Source organism: Heloderma suspectum, chromosome 15 (genome assembly GCF_057233095.1).
Source record: "Heloderma suspectum isolate Gila_16-S chromosome 15, 16-S_ref, whole genome shotgun sequence".
Taxonomy (NCBI): Eukaryota; Metazoa; Chordata; class Lepidosauria; order Squamata; family Helodermatidae; genus Heloderma; species Heloderma suspectum.
The window spans coordinates 11,616,213-11,630,010 of record NC_139472.1 but is presented as its reverse complement, the minus strand read 5'-3'; the positions used below and the strand labels follow the sequence as shown (position 1 = coordinate 11,630,010).

The window sequence follows — 13,798 nt, the reverse complement described above, 5'->3', positions numbered from 1 at the left end:
CAGAACTCAGACTCTCCCTCCCAAGGTCGTAGCAATGTCTACAGCCTCAGGAGCGGGACTCCAAACAATCATGTGTTGCAGAGACCATAGCATTGCTCTTCCCGTTTTTTAAGATTGCAGTCCCATACACACTTGATGATATTATCCATTCAGTCGTGTCCGACTTTTGGCGAGTCTATGGATCATCTCTCTCCACGTATCCCGATCGTCTACTATTTCTTTGAGTAATTGTTGTGAAGGATATTGTTGCATTTGTATTTTGCTTAAATAATTTTTATGTCTATTGGATGAATCCATTGGATGAAGGGCAGTTCAGAAATATTTTAAAGAAAAACAGTAGTATCTTAAAAACTGAGGTTGTTCTTAAAACCACACGTCCAAAGCCGGGAGGGTAAAAAGTTTAAACACACACACACACTAACAGCAACTAAAAACAAGTTGCTTCAATGCTGGCATATTAGCTCTACCTGGATGCAAAAACAGGACCGTGAGATAGAGGCATGTCATGTCATGCCATGCCATGCCTTCCTTTCTATTCACTGCTCTGTTAAGCTTTGAATATAACTGGCAACCAGATGAAACTGGTTTTTAGAACAACTTACTCAGAGAGGGTGCATATATAGTTAAAACAAACTGAGGGCAAGCAGGGGGGAAGAAAAATCTCACCATTTCAAAATGTCCTGGGTTTTTTTTGTTAAACCTGCTGGTGAAAGATAGTAGCACTCAAGGCCAAACGACATGTTCTGTTAAATGTGTCTTTGCGTTTGCATTGCTTTTTTATGTTAAGAGCTGGACTGCAGCGTGTGGGTGGAGGGAGGTTTAAATCTCTCCTGCCGCTGCTGCGGCCCCATCAAAAATCACACCACCACCAACACCACCAAAGCCATGCTGACTGGTGATGATGGGAATTGTAGTCCAACATGGTTGGAGGGCACCAGGTTGGGGAAGGCTGAAATAGAGCTGTCCTCTATAAAATGGGACACACGGCCACCTGACGTCTTCCTCACCTCCTTCTGTCTTTGCAGACTGACTTTCTGCTGATTTCTATGTCCCCCTCTGTGTGTGATGCTAAAGGGATGAACAACAGTGAAATAACCTGCCCTCCTGCTGGATCGCCTGTTCTTGTATGAACTAAAGCTGTTCAGACTGAGAGCTATCATTTGACTACTGAAATATTTGCTGCCGCAAGCTTTATGAAATAATAAAAGCCCACACAGAAAACTGAAGTGTGCGGGACAAACAAAACCTACCTAATACCATGCAACTCTTGATCCCAAAATAACAGCTGTTCTGGTTTTCAGTTCCCTGCAGGTGTTGTGCAGAACTGCTTCCCTCTGAGCAACCATTCATGGTACACTATGGTACCTACCATCACTTAGGGATGGAAGGACTCACCTCTGTCCGTGCTGCCGGGCACTAGCGAAGCCTCCACCATCCATCCACCCCTGTTCAGCTCCCTGGACAAGCCACCGTCTGCCCCTTTATGGCCGCCATTTACGTAACATTACATTTACTGGAAAACCTGAGCCACCATTTTTTCGCAAAATGGCAGCTCGCTGTGGGGCTGAGCATCTGCTGAGCGCTTATAGACCTCATGGCCATTCAGTGAGCGGGGTCTGGTAAGTGCAGCAGTGCGGCTAATGGGGACTGGGAGACCGAGTGTGGGGGAGTCCACCGGACTCTCCTCCCCACCCGGACTCCCGCACCATCCCTGCTGTCATGATACATTTCCCTTAGCAGTCTTGGGATTTGCCCAGCAAATTGAGGCTTTGAATTCCCAAACCATAGGATGTGATCTGGAATCGAGTGCTCCTAGGATGCACTTGTACCTACTGGATTTGAATTTTTCATTTATAGCAATCGTTACATGAAATTGTATCTTTTTATATTACTGGTTCTTGAATTGATAGGGTAGCTTTTTGCAATACAAATTATTATTCTCGTAATTTATTGATACCGCCGGAAATCTAGGCAGACACTAGCTCAGAATCTGCTCTTTATTTAAACCATCACAGTTCGGGGGGGGTGTCCTTTATTGGGGGGGTTTTCATCTGGCAACCCTACCCAACATGCTTCCGTTAGCATTAGCAGTTTACATCTCCAGTCATCTTAGTTTTCAGCTCAGCCCTTCAACCTTCCGTTTCTTCTGATTAGTGAAATAATGTTCGTGCAGTGAGCTCCAGAGCTATAAAACACCATAGAAGCGCTATGTGCCACTCATATTATCGTTATCAATGGGGTGTCCCACACGCTACACCATCTCATAGGAGAGAGAATGTTCATTGGCAGAAGTCCTGGCAAAGACAACGGAGACTGGATTCAGTCTGCTGAGTAACTCCAGTAGTTGGGCTGTGCTACTGGGGAGGAAACTGGCTAGAAAAGATCTGAAGATTTATTTCTATTTTATTTTACTTATTACATTTATACCCTTCCTTTTTCTCCAAGGAGCTCGAGGTGATGTTCATGGTTCTCTCCTCTCCCGCATTTAATGCTCACGACAACCCCGTGAAGTAGGCTGGTCCAAGGAACATAGGAAGCTGCCTCATCCTGCGTCAACGGCATGGTCCCAGGGCATGGTCTGAAGGCACATGAGGCAGTCTCCATGCTGAAGCTAAGTAGGCCCTGGACTGGCCAGTGCTTGGAGGGGAGACCACTGGGAACCACATGGCGCCACCTTGAGTTCCACGATGGAAGAAAGGTGGGATATAAATGTAATAAATAAATAAGTCACACTGTTGTTACTTCTAGTCCAGTATTGTCTCCACTGACTAACAGCAGCTGTCTGGGCTTTCAGACAGCTCATGCCCAGCCCTACCTGGATGTGCCAGGGATCAAACTTCTGCATGTGGGTCCTTCTGCATGCAAAACATATGCTGCACCACTGAGCTATGGCTGCTCCTCCTGAGAAACATAGCGACTGAGAGACAGTGTAGTGTAGTGGTCAGAGTGTTGGACTAGGGCTGGGGAGATCCGGGTTCTGGTCCCCACTCTGTCATGAAGCTCACTGGGTGACTTTGGGCCCATCACTGGCTCTCAGCTTAACCTACCTCACAGGGTTGTTGTGAGGATAAAATGGAGAGGAGGAGGATAATGTAAGCCGCCTTGGGTTCCTTGCAAGAGGGAAAATGGCAAGTTATAGATGTAATAACAGGGAAATAAAGTAGCTTGGGGTCACCCAGTGAAACTTCATGGTTCAGCAGGGGTTTGAACGTGGGTCTCTGCAGTCCTTGTCCAACACTCTAACCACCAAGAAAGTGATAGGTTATTTTTGCTTGTCCTGATCTGGCCTTATCAGCTATGGGCAGGTTAGAGCTGCAGGTCTTCCAGGAACTATGCTTGTTTGGCCATGGTCTCCCTCCCTGTAGAAAAGCCAAAGGCATTCTTGGGCAAAAGTTCAGTAGCTTTTCAAGTTCCTTGCCTTGCTTCATCTGTGAGCGGTTACTGTCATTGTTCTCTGTATAAACTTCCCCTGGCTGTTTGCTGCTTTTGGCCTTGCTCTTACCAAGGTGGTGAACCTCTGCCTGGGCTGGTAATGACAGACGGCAGGTGGAGGGCTTGCAGTAAAGTTCAGAGAAAACTAGCATGTTAGAGAGGAAGCTAGGCTAGAACACATCCCCTGATGTTCTAATTTTCTGTATGGAGGGATTTTATTTTTATTTTTGTTGTTGGTATGGATGAGCAACTTCATCATGCAATTACATTTTATCCCCTCAGTGAGAACTGGACCATTGTGTGTGGGGGGGGGAGGGGAGTGTCTAGCAGCCTTTCCCAACTTAGCGTCCCAGGTATCGATGGACTGCAGTGACCACCATCCTCAGCCAATATGGGCAGTGGTTAGGGATGGTGGGAGTTGTAGTCGAACACCATCTACGGACCCAAGCCTGGGAAATGCTATCCTGTTGTGTGCTGCTCACAGATTCAGCTCTTTGCATTATCCCTTCCATGTTTCTGCTTTGCTTCCTGCTATTTAGGTTCTCATTCTCTTCCTGTCTTGCTATATCTTCCCTTTTTTTCTATCCACACCTGCTTTTAGGAAATTAACCTGAGCTTTCTGTTGCAACATACAATTGCCTGATGTGTAGGCCTCTGATCAGATCAATTGGAAAGGCCAAGCCCTGTCCATATCCAGCTCCTTCTTCCCTCCCCCTGAGGAGGCAAGACCATGCAAGATGGGGTGGGGGAGACAGGATCCCTCCATTAGATCACAACAGAGAAAGTTGTCCCATTGGTGATGGTGCCTTAAACCAGGGGAGGGGTGTACTCAGTGATGTGGTGGAGGCAGGGCTCGCAGGGATGCAGCCCCAGCACTTTTTCATCAGCAGGGACTCTGATGTCATCTGTCACCCCCCTCAGAATTCCCTGTTCCCTCTGAGCTGAGCTGTGATCCTCAATGTAGCTGTGGGGGGAATGAATTTTCCAAATCAGAATATAGTCTATGTTGGAATGCAAAGTCTTTGGGATGACTTGGTCTGGAATGGGCAATTAAGACCTATTCACTTTACCAAAGACGTGCTCCAAAGACGTCTTTACCAAAGACGTGGTGGAGATGAAAACTCCTAGACCTGGTTTGTTGATATGGATTGACACAGCTGCCTGAAATTTTTGGACTGCCCTTGGAGACTGTCACAATGAGCTCCTGCATTTCCAAATTTACCACTACACCACTGTGTGTGTGTGTGTGTGCGTGTTCAATCCAACTGGGTGTGTGGACGTTTCTGTTGGAGGGGGAGGGGGGAGATATAATGAAGGAGCTTGTTGTTGTTGTTCAGTCGTTCAGTCGTGTCCGACTCTCCGTGACCCCATGGACCATAGCACGCCAGGCCTTCCTGTCCTGCGCTCTCTCCCGGAGCGTGCTCAAGTCCATATTCATTGCATCAGTGATGCTATCTAGCCATTTCATCCTCTGCCGTCCCCTTCTCCTTTTGCCTTCAGTCTTTCCCAGCATCAGAGTCTTTTCCAGGGAGTTTTTTCTTCGCATTAGGTGGCCAAAATATTTGAGCTTCAGCTTCAGTATCTGTCCTTCCGGTTGCTGTCAGGGTTGATTTCCTTTAGGATGGACTGATTTGACCTCCTTGCAGTCCAGGGGACTCGTAAGAGTCTTCTCCAGTGCCACAGTTCGAAAGCATCAATTCTTTGGTGCTCAGCCTTCCTTATAGTCCAGCTCTCACAGCCATACGTTACTACTGGGAAAACCATAGCTTTATTTATGCAGACCTTTGTCGGCAAGGTGATATCTCTGCTTCTTACTATGCTGTCTAGGTTTGCCATAGCTTTCCTCCCAAGGAGCAAGCGTCTTTTAATTTCATGGCTGCAGTCACCATCTGCGGTAATCTTGGAGCCCAAGAAAATAAAATCTGTCACTGCTTCCATTTCTTCCCCTTCCATTTGCCAGGAAGTGATGGGGCCAGATGCCATGATCTTTGTTTTTTTAATGTTGAGTTTCAAACCAGCTTTTGCACTCTCCTCTTTCACCCTCAACAAGAGGCTCTTGAGATCCTCTTCGCTTTCTGCCATTAGGGTGGTATCATCTGCGTATCTGAGGTTGTTGATAATTCTCCCGGCAATCTTAATTCCGACCTGTGATTCATCCAAACCAGCATTTCTCATGATGTACTCTGCATATAAGTTAAAATGAAGGAGCTGAGGGAAGGCTAATGGGTAATGTTGGGGCGCTAAGGGAGTGTGCAAGGGGGCTGTTTAAATGAGAATGGATCTGTCCATGCGGGCTGAGTTGAGAGGGTGAAGCTTCCATAGAGTATCATATTTTGAAAACCTAAAATGTTTGTGCTTGATGGAGTGAGTGAGTGAAAAAGATTTTAACACCCCTGCATTTTTTCTCAGACATCCAATTGAACTACTACTGCCTTACTCTCAGCTGCACTGTTTTTGGATCCCAGTTGAAGGCTGTATATCTTACAAGGTTGTATAATCTCAGAAGGGATGTGGCTGTGAGGGGGTGTGGCTGTGAGGGGGCGTGGCTGTGAGGGGGCGTGGCTGTGGCTGTCACAAAGAGACCCTGCACTTCTGAATTTGCCACTTCTCTACTGGGTGTACATAAAGGGCAGAGCCTCAACAAGACATCTTAATACATTTTTAATGTTTTTAATTTTTGTAAACCACCCAGAGAGCTTCAGCTATTGGGTGGCATAAAAATGTAAATAATAATAATAATAAAAAAAATGGGCAGGTGTGGTTCAGATGGGAGCAAGTCGTCCTTCAGGTGCTACTATTCCTTCTCCCTTTTCCTAACCTTATCTGCCGATTGCAGCTAAAACACAACAGCCATACAGAGTGAGGGTTATCGCCTGGTTCTGAAGGTATGCCTTCAAAAAATGCTCCTTGCCTTGGATTGGAACATCCAGTAGGGAGTAGTGGCAGATATTTTCCTCTGAGGGCAAAAGCCTAGTCAGCATAAGACACAAAACCTTCCAGAATGGAGGTAGCCTGGGGAAGGGTCGTAGCTCAGTGAGATAGCACCTGTTTTGCATGCAGAAGGATCCAGGTTCGATCCCCAGCATGTCCAGGTAGGGCTGGGCAAGACTTATGCCTGAAACCCTGGAGAGTCGCTGCTGCCAGTCAGTGCTGACAGTACTGGGCTAGGCGGACCCATGGCCTTCCTTGGCACAAGACCCTTGAGTGGTGCCTCTAAGCTGCCACTCCAGTGGTCAGGGGCATTGCTGCATTGCTAGGCACTTAAAAGATCCAGGTCCCAGTCCCATAGGACACAAATCTGCATGAAATTTGCATATGCTAATTTATATCTCTAGCCGCACATTTTAAAATAATTACTACAATTTGTTCAAATGCCAAAGAAGACAAAACCAGCCAATTAATTTCTCATCCAAATCACCCCACATAAAATACATTCTTCAATCAGTTTATTAATATATCGTCCCAGGTCCCTGCAAATTGGTAGTTCCTCTTCAGTTACAATTAATTTGCAATGGTATGAAAAAAAACTGCAAAAAAGAGAGTGGCTGGTAGGGTGTTTTCATGAGCTTCCCTCTCTCACACACACACATCTAAAAATGGCAACATTTGCACCAAAATGGGGTTTTCAAACGTTGACAAGTGATCATCCAAAAGCAAGCCAAGGGCCAGTCAGGGGGTCACCCAATCCCTGCCCACAGGATGTTTCCAAAATGCAAGCATTTCAAGCCTGACAGGGTTGAATCTAGGACCTTCGGCAGGCAAAACACTCTCTCCACCCCTGAGCTGTGCTCACACCTTCCAGGTTCACGACCCACTCCAGGCCCGAGCCCTGATGTCTAGGATCCCTCAACAGGAGCTAAAAGGTGTGAACGTCAGAAGTGCGGACTTCAAGCATGCTTGTGAAGCCGAATAAATGTTTTTTGTGGATGAGACTTGAGAGGGCTGCTCAGAATCAATCGTGCAAGCCCCAGTGTGCTGGACATGCCACATGCACCATGCCCAGTGATGTTGCTAGGGGAAGAAGGAGAAGGAGAAGAAAGACACCCTCAATTTCCTCTCTTCCTTCTATTTACCAATTAAAAATAGTTCCACCAGAAAGGCTTCCCAAGATTTTTTTTTTTAAAACCCAACCAACATCTGGCTGGCAGAAGCACTGTGTCAGCAGACAGCACCAATTACGCTCAGGCTGAACAACAACTTAATTACTGACGAGGCGGCTCCTCTGACAAAAGGGAGCCACTCTCAGCCGTACAAATTCTCTGACTGAACTCGTCCCTTTGAAAATAAGTAAATAAATAAATAAAGCAGCATTTCCGAAATAAAGCAGCAACCAGCCCTCTTGCTTCAGACCACAGGAAATGGAGGCAAGATGAAGAGAAAGGCCCTAACAGTTTCATGCCAGCCGGCCAGTCGGCATGACTAACTCTTGGCTTCGGGAGAGTCAGAAAAGTGACAAGACAGGAAACAACCCTTTGAAATGCACTGGGCCTGTTAACCATCACTCAGCCTGTCCTACTTCACAGGGTTATTGTGAGAATAAAATATTCCAAATTTCATTGTAAGGATGAAATAGCCCTTGTGCTCTCTAAATAAACTGTGGGGCGCAAATATTGTTTTCTGATTGTGTCATTGTTTTTTGTCATTGTTTTATTGTCTTACAGTTTGAAATTTTATTGTATGCCACCTTTGGAGGGTTTTCCCTAAAAGGCAGGTTATAAACCTTTTAAATAAATAAAACTCTGCCTGGGGAACCTGCCACCTTTTACGCCAGAAGAGAGCTTCTTCAGTGCTTCTTCCTAGTAACTGTGGAAAGGAATAGCCATCAGTTACCTGATTTACACGACCCAACAACCCATGATAAAACAAGCCATGATGCGTTGTTCTTGTGAGTTGTTTTGTCATGCAAACCCATCTCGATGGCTTAAGTGTGGGTTAACCACAAACAACCCACACTGAGAACTCATGGCTTGTTGTTGGGTTGTTGGCTGTGAATTGTGCTGTGAGAACCCAGGACCATGGGTTATGCATGGCTTGTTCCAAAAGGCTACAAGGTTGTTTGGCAAGAGCGTCAAGAAAGCCAACCGCCCAGCTCGCCTCGTGATCTCGCTAGCTGTCCCCGTCCCCCCCAGGTTGAATTTTGCCTGGCAACAGCTGCAAGAGGGTTCATCCTGCCTCCCTGCTCCCTCCTGCGGTTCAGTGCTTCCCAGAAAAGCACTACCCATGATAGAGGCAGGATGTTTTTTGCGTGTGACCAAGCTGCTCCTATCTGCCCTGAGCGGGAGGAAGGCAGCTGTGCCTTCAAGTTTAGTTGTGTTGGCATCCAAAACTGTCGCAAAACAACCCAATTTCTTTACCCATATCGCACTTCTCCCCACTGCCCCATGCTCAGACAAGCCTTGTGCTGCCATCCCTCCTTAGTAAACAGAACAGTAATAGTAATCTAGGGGAGAGCCCAACACCTCCTGTTTCTCAGGGCGTGGGAACCACTGCCTGCAGACTTGTCCACTTCATAGCCGCTGTAGCCACTTTTACATTACTTCCTGCTGCCAGATCTGGTTAAGAACTGCGATGGCTAGGAAAACTCTGTGCTCACTGGAGTCCCGAACAGAGGAAGCGGAGGACCCCCTATACTCAGCCTCCCTATTTTCACCCGCTGTTGAGCCCCTCTCACAAGCATCACGAGCCCCTCAGTTAACACAGACACCTTCTTGGGTGCAATCATCCCGCCAAAGCCAAAGGATATGCACCAGGTTCTGGACTGATGCTGAACTAGGCAGATTCATCGATCTCTGGATCAGTCCAGAGGCAAAGGAGGCCCTACAGAGCACCAGACACTACACTCTGTTCTCATTTCTAAGCAGATGATACTGTGAGGCTTTGCATGTAACCCTGCGCAGTGCAAGGAAAAGCTGCAAAAGCACTGTTATTTCTACACTAACATGACCTCCCCACCCACCACTACTGTGCCTGAATAAGATCTTGGGATGCACCTTTCTGCCTCATATGTTGGACTTTTCTATGGAGTGAGGCCGTTCTCCTCTTCAAATGTGCGCTTTCTAGCCCCACGGCTCTTGCAGCCGCTGTGGAAGTGAAGATGACACTGATCTTCCCCCTTCTTTTCTCCTCAACTAACTAGGCTGTATTGATAACTTCCTTGCATACTGCTGGCTAGAAGTGACCTTGAGACCTCACCGGACCCTTTCACTCAACTTTCTTCCCTCTAGCGCCGCTACGTAGGAGGACGTGATAGCGTTACAAAGGGAAGCACTGACAGATTTCAGGCTATTATGACATGGGGGAAGGGGGATTACTTGGAGCCATCAGTACCCTCTTGGGGTTGCCTTCCATCCAGATGTGGGCCTGCTCGACACCCTAGTCTGCTTGTTGGCCCATTGCAGTATCCTAGTGGTGCTGGTGCTGCAATCCCAATGGCGGCTCTGGGACGTCCACTCCAGGGGCCACAGGCCGAAGCAGCAGATGACGTGGCTGTGGGTCATGGGGTTGTACATCAACTCCAGGCACCAACACGTGCTGCTGAAACAGACCCTGAGTGGGGGAGAAAGGAGCTATTGTGGGAGGGCAGTCAAAGTAGTGATGGTAAGTGGCTTGAGCATGCTGTCGTAGCTTGTTTGTAGCTTAGAGCATAAGCACCTCAACGCAGTTGGAGGAGTGAAAGGGGCAGTACTGTACTTTGAAAGAGACCAGTTTCATGACCACATGGGAAGGCTAAATCAGGTGCACTGGAGAATGTCCGCCATGGCCCATCAGACACAAGTGGCTGCTACAGCCGTTGCTGTGGCTAAGCGCATGAACGTGGACTGGGGTTTGACATGCCACTAGATCCTTCCACACACAGAAACGGTGTGGGCCTCACTGCTCGAGCTGGACAATTGGGACAATGTATGTTTCTGCGGATACCATTGACAATGGTACACCCTGCCTGGGATGGGATTTGGAAGCACCATTTTATAGTGGTTGCTGTCTTTCTTAGAGGGGCAGTTTCAGATGGTGGTGCTGTAGGACTCCTGTTCAATGCTGTCTACCTGAAGCTACCTTTAAGGACTGTTCAGAAATTTCAGCTGATTCAGAAAACTGCAGGCACACTATTGTCCAGGAATGGTTTTAGGGAGCATGTGACTCTCATGTTACAACACTTTCACTGGCTATTGACCTGTTTCTGGGCACAAGTCAAAGTGCTGTTGATGACACATAAGGCCCTACATAATTTGGACCAGATTATCTGGTTATCCCATGAAGCTGATTGGTGGGAGATTCAGGACAGATAAAAAGAAGGACTTTTACACAGTGCATATTTAAACTATGGAATTTGCTACCACGAGGCGTAGTGATGGCCACCAATTTAGATGGCTTTAAAAGGGATTGGACAAATTCCTGGAGGAGAAGGCTATTCATGGCTACTAGTCCTGATGGATACATGCTACCTCCAGTATCAGAAGCAGTATGCTTATGTGCACCAGTTGCTGGGGTACATGGGCGGGAGGGCACTGTTGCACTCGTGTCCTGCTTCCCGCTGTGTAAACGGAATGCTGGTCTAGATGGACCCTTGGTCTGATCCAGCATGGCTCTTCTTATGTTCTTAAGTAAAATACCCTACATTCTCCTATGTGAACCTTCCTGGGTTTCAAGATCTTCAGGAGAAGCCATTCTGTCTGTCCTGCCAACATCTGAAGCACATTTGGGAGGAACTTGAGAGAGGGCCTTCTCAGTGGCTGCTCTCATGTTCTGGTTCTGCTATGGGGAAACCCACCTAGCTCTGCGTCTTTTGACCTTCCACCAGCAGGCAAATACATTTTTATTTAGTTAGGCCTTTGGCCTGTAAGCTGATCTGTAAATACGTTGTAAGTGATTTTAACTGGTTGTTTTATTGGTTTTATTGATTTATCGGCCTCATTTTTAGGTGTTTTACTTCATTGCATTTCATTATACCTCAGTGTATTTGTGTTATTGTTGTTACCTACCATGGAAAAAAATTGGTGGAAATCTGGAAATTCTGGCCATTGGAGAACCCTGCAATACTACTGGGTGTGTTTCAACCCCCCTCTTTGCATACAGCACCTAAAATTACACATATATATTCACATGTTTCTCTTTATTTCTGCTCTCTGCCTCACAAGTGGGACCCCATGTGTTTGTTTAGCACAGGAGACAGATCTGAGAAACTGCTAGATTTTTTCAAAATTCGGGGAAGATCCACTATTATTTATTTGTCCCAGAAACCTTTGGCACAACCTGAAATCTGTTTTGCATCCAGCAGGGACGAATCTAACTTAGGGTGCAATTTTCTAGGTAACTGATATAGCAACTTACCTGAGAGTAAACAGTACTGAACTCAGTGAGACTTACTTCTGAGTAGACATGAGTAGGGTTGCACTGTAAGGCTGCAATCCCATGCATAATTACATGGTAGTAAGCCCCGATAAACACAGTGGGACTTAATTCTAAGTAAACATGCAGCACTTGCACTGTAAACCTATGTTCATTTACCTAAGAGTAAGCTCCAATGAATGCAAAGGATGCACATTTTTATTACAGTTGTCATCCCATTAAAGAAGTCTTGGCCATCTAATAATTATGGCCCAGTTTCCAGAAGACAACGGGATTTCAGTAAGTGGAACTTTTCTTCTTTACTTTTTCTCTTTCTTTAATATTAAGAGTTTTGTCAGATACCAGTTACTCGTTTTGCATTTCTTATTAATATTCAAGGATATTAGGCTGTAGGGTTTGAATAGTTTTTTTTTAAAACGTCTGCCATTATTCCTCTTTCCAGTTTTTCAGGGTATCCCCTGGATAAATCCAGCTATACTCAAAATCTGGTGTTGTTTGGAGAATTTGTTTTATAGACTTGTTTGGGGGAATCTCATGACCTGAGCACACACAGTACCCAATAATTGGCTGGGGTCACCAGCCACCTGGGACTATGCGTAATCTCAGGCCCTCGAGCCCTAAAATTGGCCAGTAGTACATACAAAGCATCCAGATTGAGTAGGCCTGGTATAAATACCAGGAACCTGGACTGCTGCCCTTGCCTGGTTTACAGGACAGTGTCTTTGACCTCCTGAACTTCATCCACCAGGCTGCATCAACTGATCACAGGAACTATAGGCTGGAGAGTACACACTCCAGATCTGGCTTGAATCTAAGGGTGCTTCCAGACGAGGCTGTTATTATGCTCACCCTGCCTCAGACACAGGATTTTACCGGGGATCCAAATGCTGTCTTCTCATTCCGTGTTTCCCCCCACTTCTTCTATTCCATCTCCACATAAAATCTGTTAAGGAGGGAAATACGAAATGCCTACACAACGCCTTTTGACTGTAAGCACTAGGAGCTATCCATCCAGAAGCAGCCTGACGCTCATCAACAATGTCCTGTAAATAGTGTCACTAAATTTAAGAACATCAGAAGAGCCCTGCTGGATCAGACCAAGGGTCCATCTAGTCCAGCATTCTGTTCACACAGTGGCCAACCAGCTGTTGACCTGGAACCCACAAGCAGGGCATGAGTGCAACAGCAACCTCCTGCCCATGATCCACAGGAACTGGTGTACATAGGCATACCATCTCTGGTACTGTATTGACCCCACTGGACATTGACAGTGTTTCTTCACTCCAAAGCCTGCTACCTCCTGCAGTCCACTGCTAACAGATGCCAGGACGTGCCACAGCTAGAATGAGGAATCCCACAGTGAGTCGCCAGGACTGCAGTTCAGATCATGATCCTGTGCCGCTAAAGCATTCTCAGGCTCCGGACTGGTGCCGCCCATGCAGACTGGCCACTGGGCTTTCCTAGACAGGAAGGGCTATCAGAGACTTCCTGCTTGGGCTGGGGCTTTGTCCACACAACATCCTGGCTCTGGTATGTACCCGCCTGCTCTTCGGCTCCGATTCCTGGCTTTGTGACCACCTGGAATAACTCCTGGTTCCTGACTCCTCTCTGACAGTTGCCTTTGGTTCAGCCCTGACTATTTATTTATTTAGATTTATGCCCTACACTTCTTGCTGGTATTATCTGGCTCAGCACATGCAACATTTAGGCCCGTGGGACCTCTTCCACTCTGTAATAAAGCATAATGAAAAATACGACAATAAAAGAAATAAATAACACCCAAGTCACCCGCCCCTTCAGCAACACACTAGCTTGCTGTCAAGAGCGCCCTAGCTGCCTCTTACAGTCCCCTCCAATAGCCAACTCAAGACACAGAGGAAGAGGATTCTTTCCAAGGCTTTATTCCTTTACAACTTAATGACTCTTTCAGATCCTAATCACCAGCGACTAAGCAAGGAACTGCACTGGGGTAGCTAGCAGAGTAGCCTAAGCTCCAGGTAAGGCGGTTGGTCCCCGTTTG

At 46.7% G+C, this 13,798-nt stretch overlaps 1 protein-coding gene across 4 annotated transcripts in view; it reads left to right on the top strand.

Moving 5' to 3' along the window:
• The window catches only part of MORN1 (MORN repeat containing 1), a 316,149-nt gene that overhangs the window by 217,418 nt on the left and 84,933 nt on the right, over window positions 1-13,798 (top strand). The window contains exon 15 of one of the 4 annotated variants that reach the window (XR_014786005.1): window positions 11,986-12,057. The exons of 1 other annotated variant lie outside the window; for it this stretch is intronic. The gene's annotated coding sequence lies outside the window, so the exon portion shown is untranslated. Of the gene's footprint in view, window positions 1-1,025; window positions 1,249-11,985; window positions 12,058-13,798 lie in introns of those variants that run through there. 2 more of the 4 variants (XR_014786006.1, XM_084821656.1) reach the window with 2 other exon arrangements.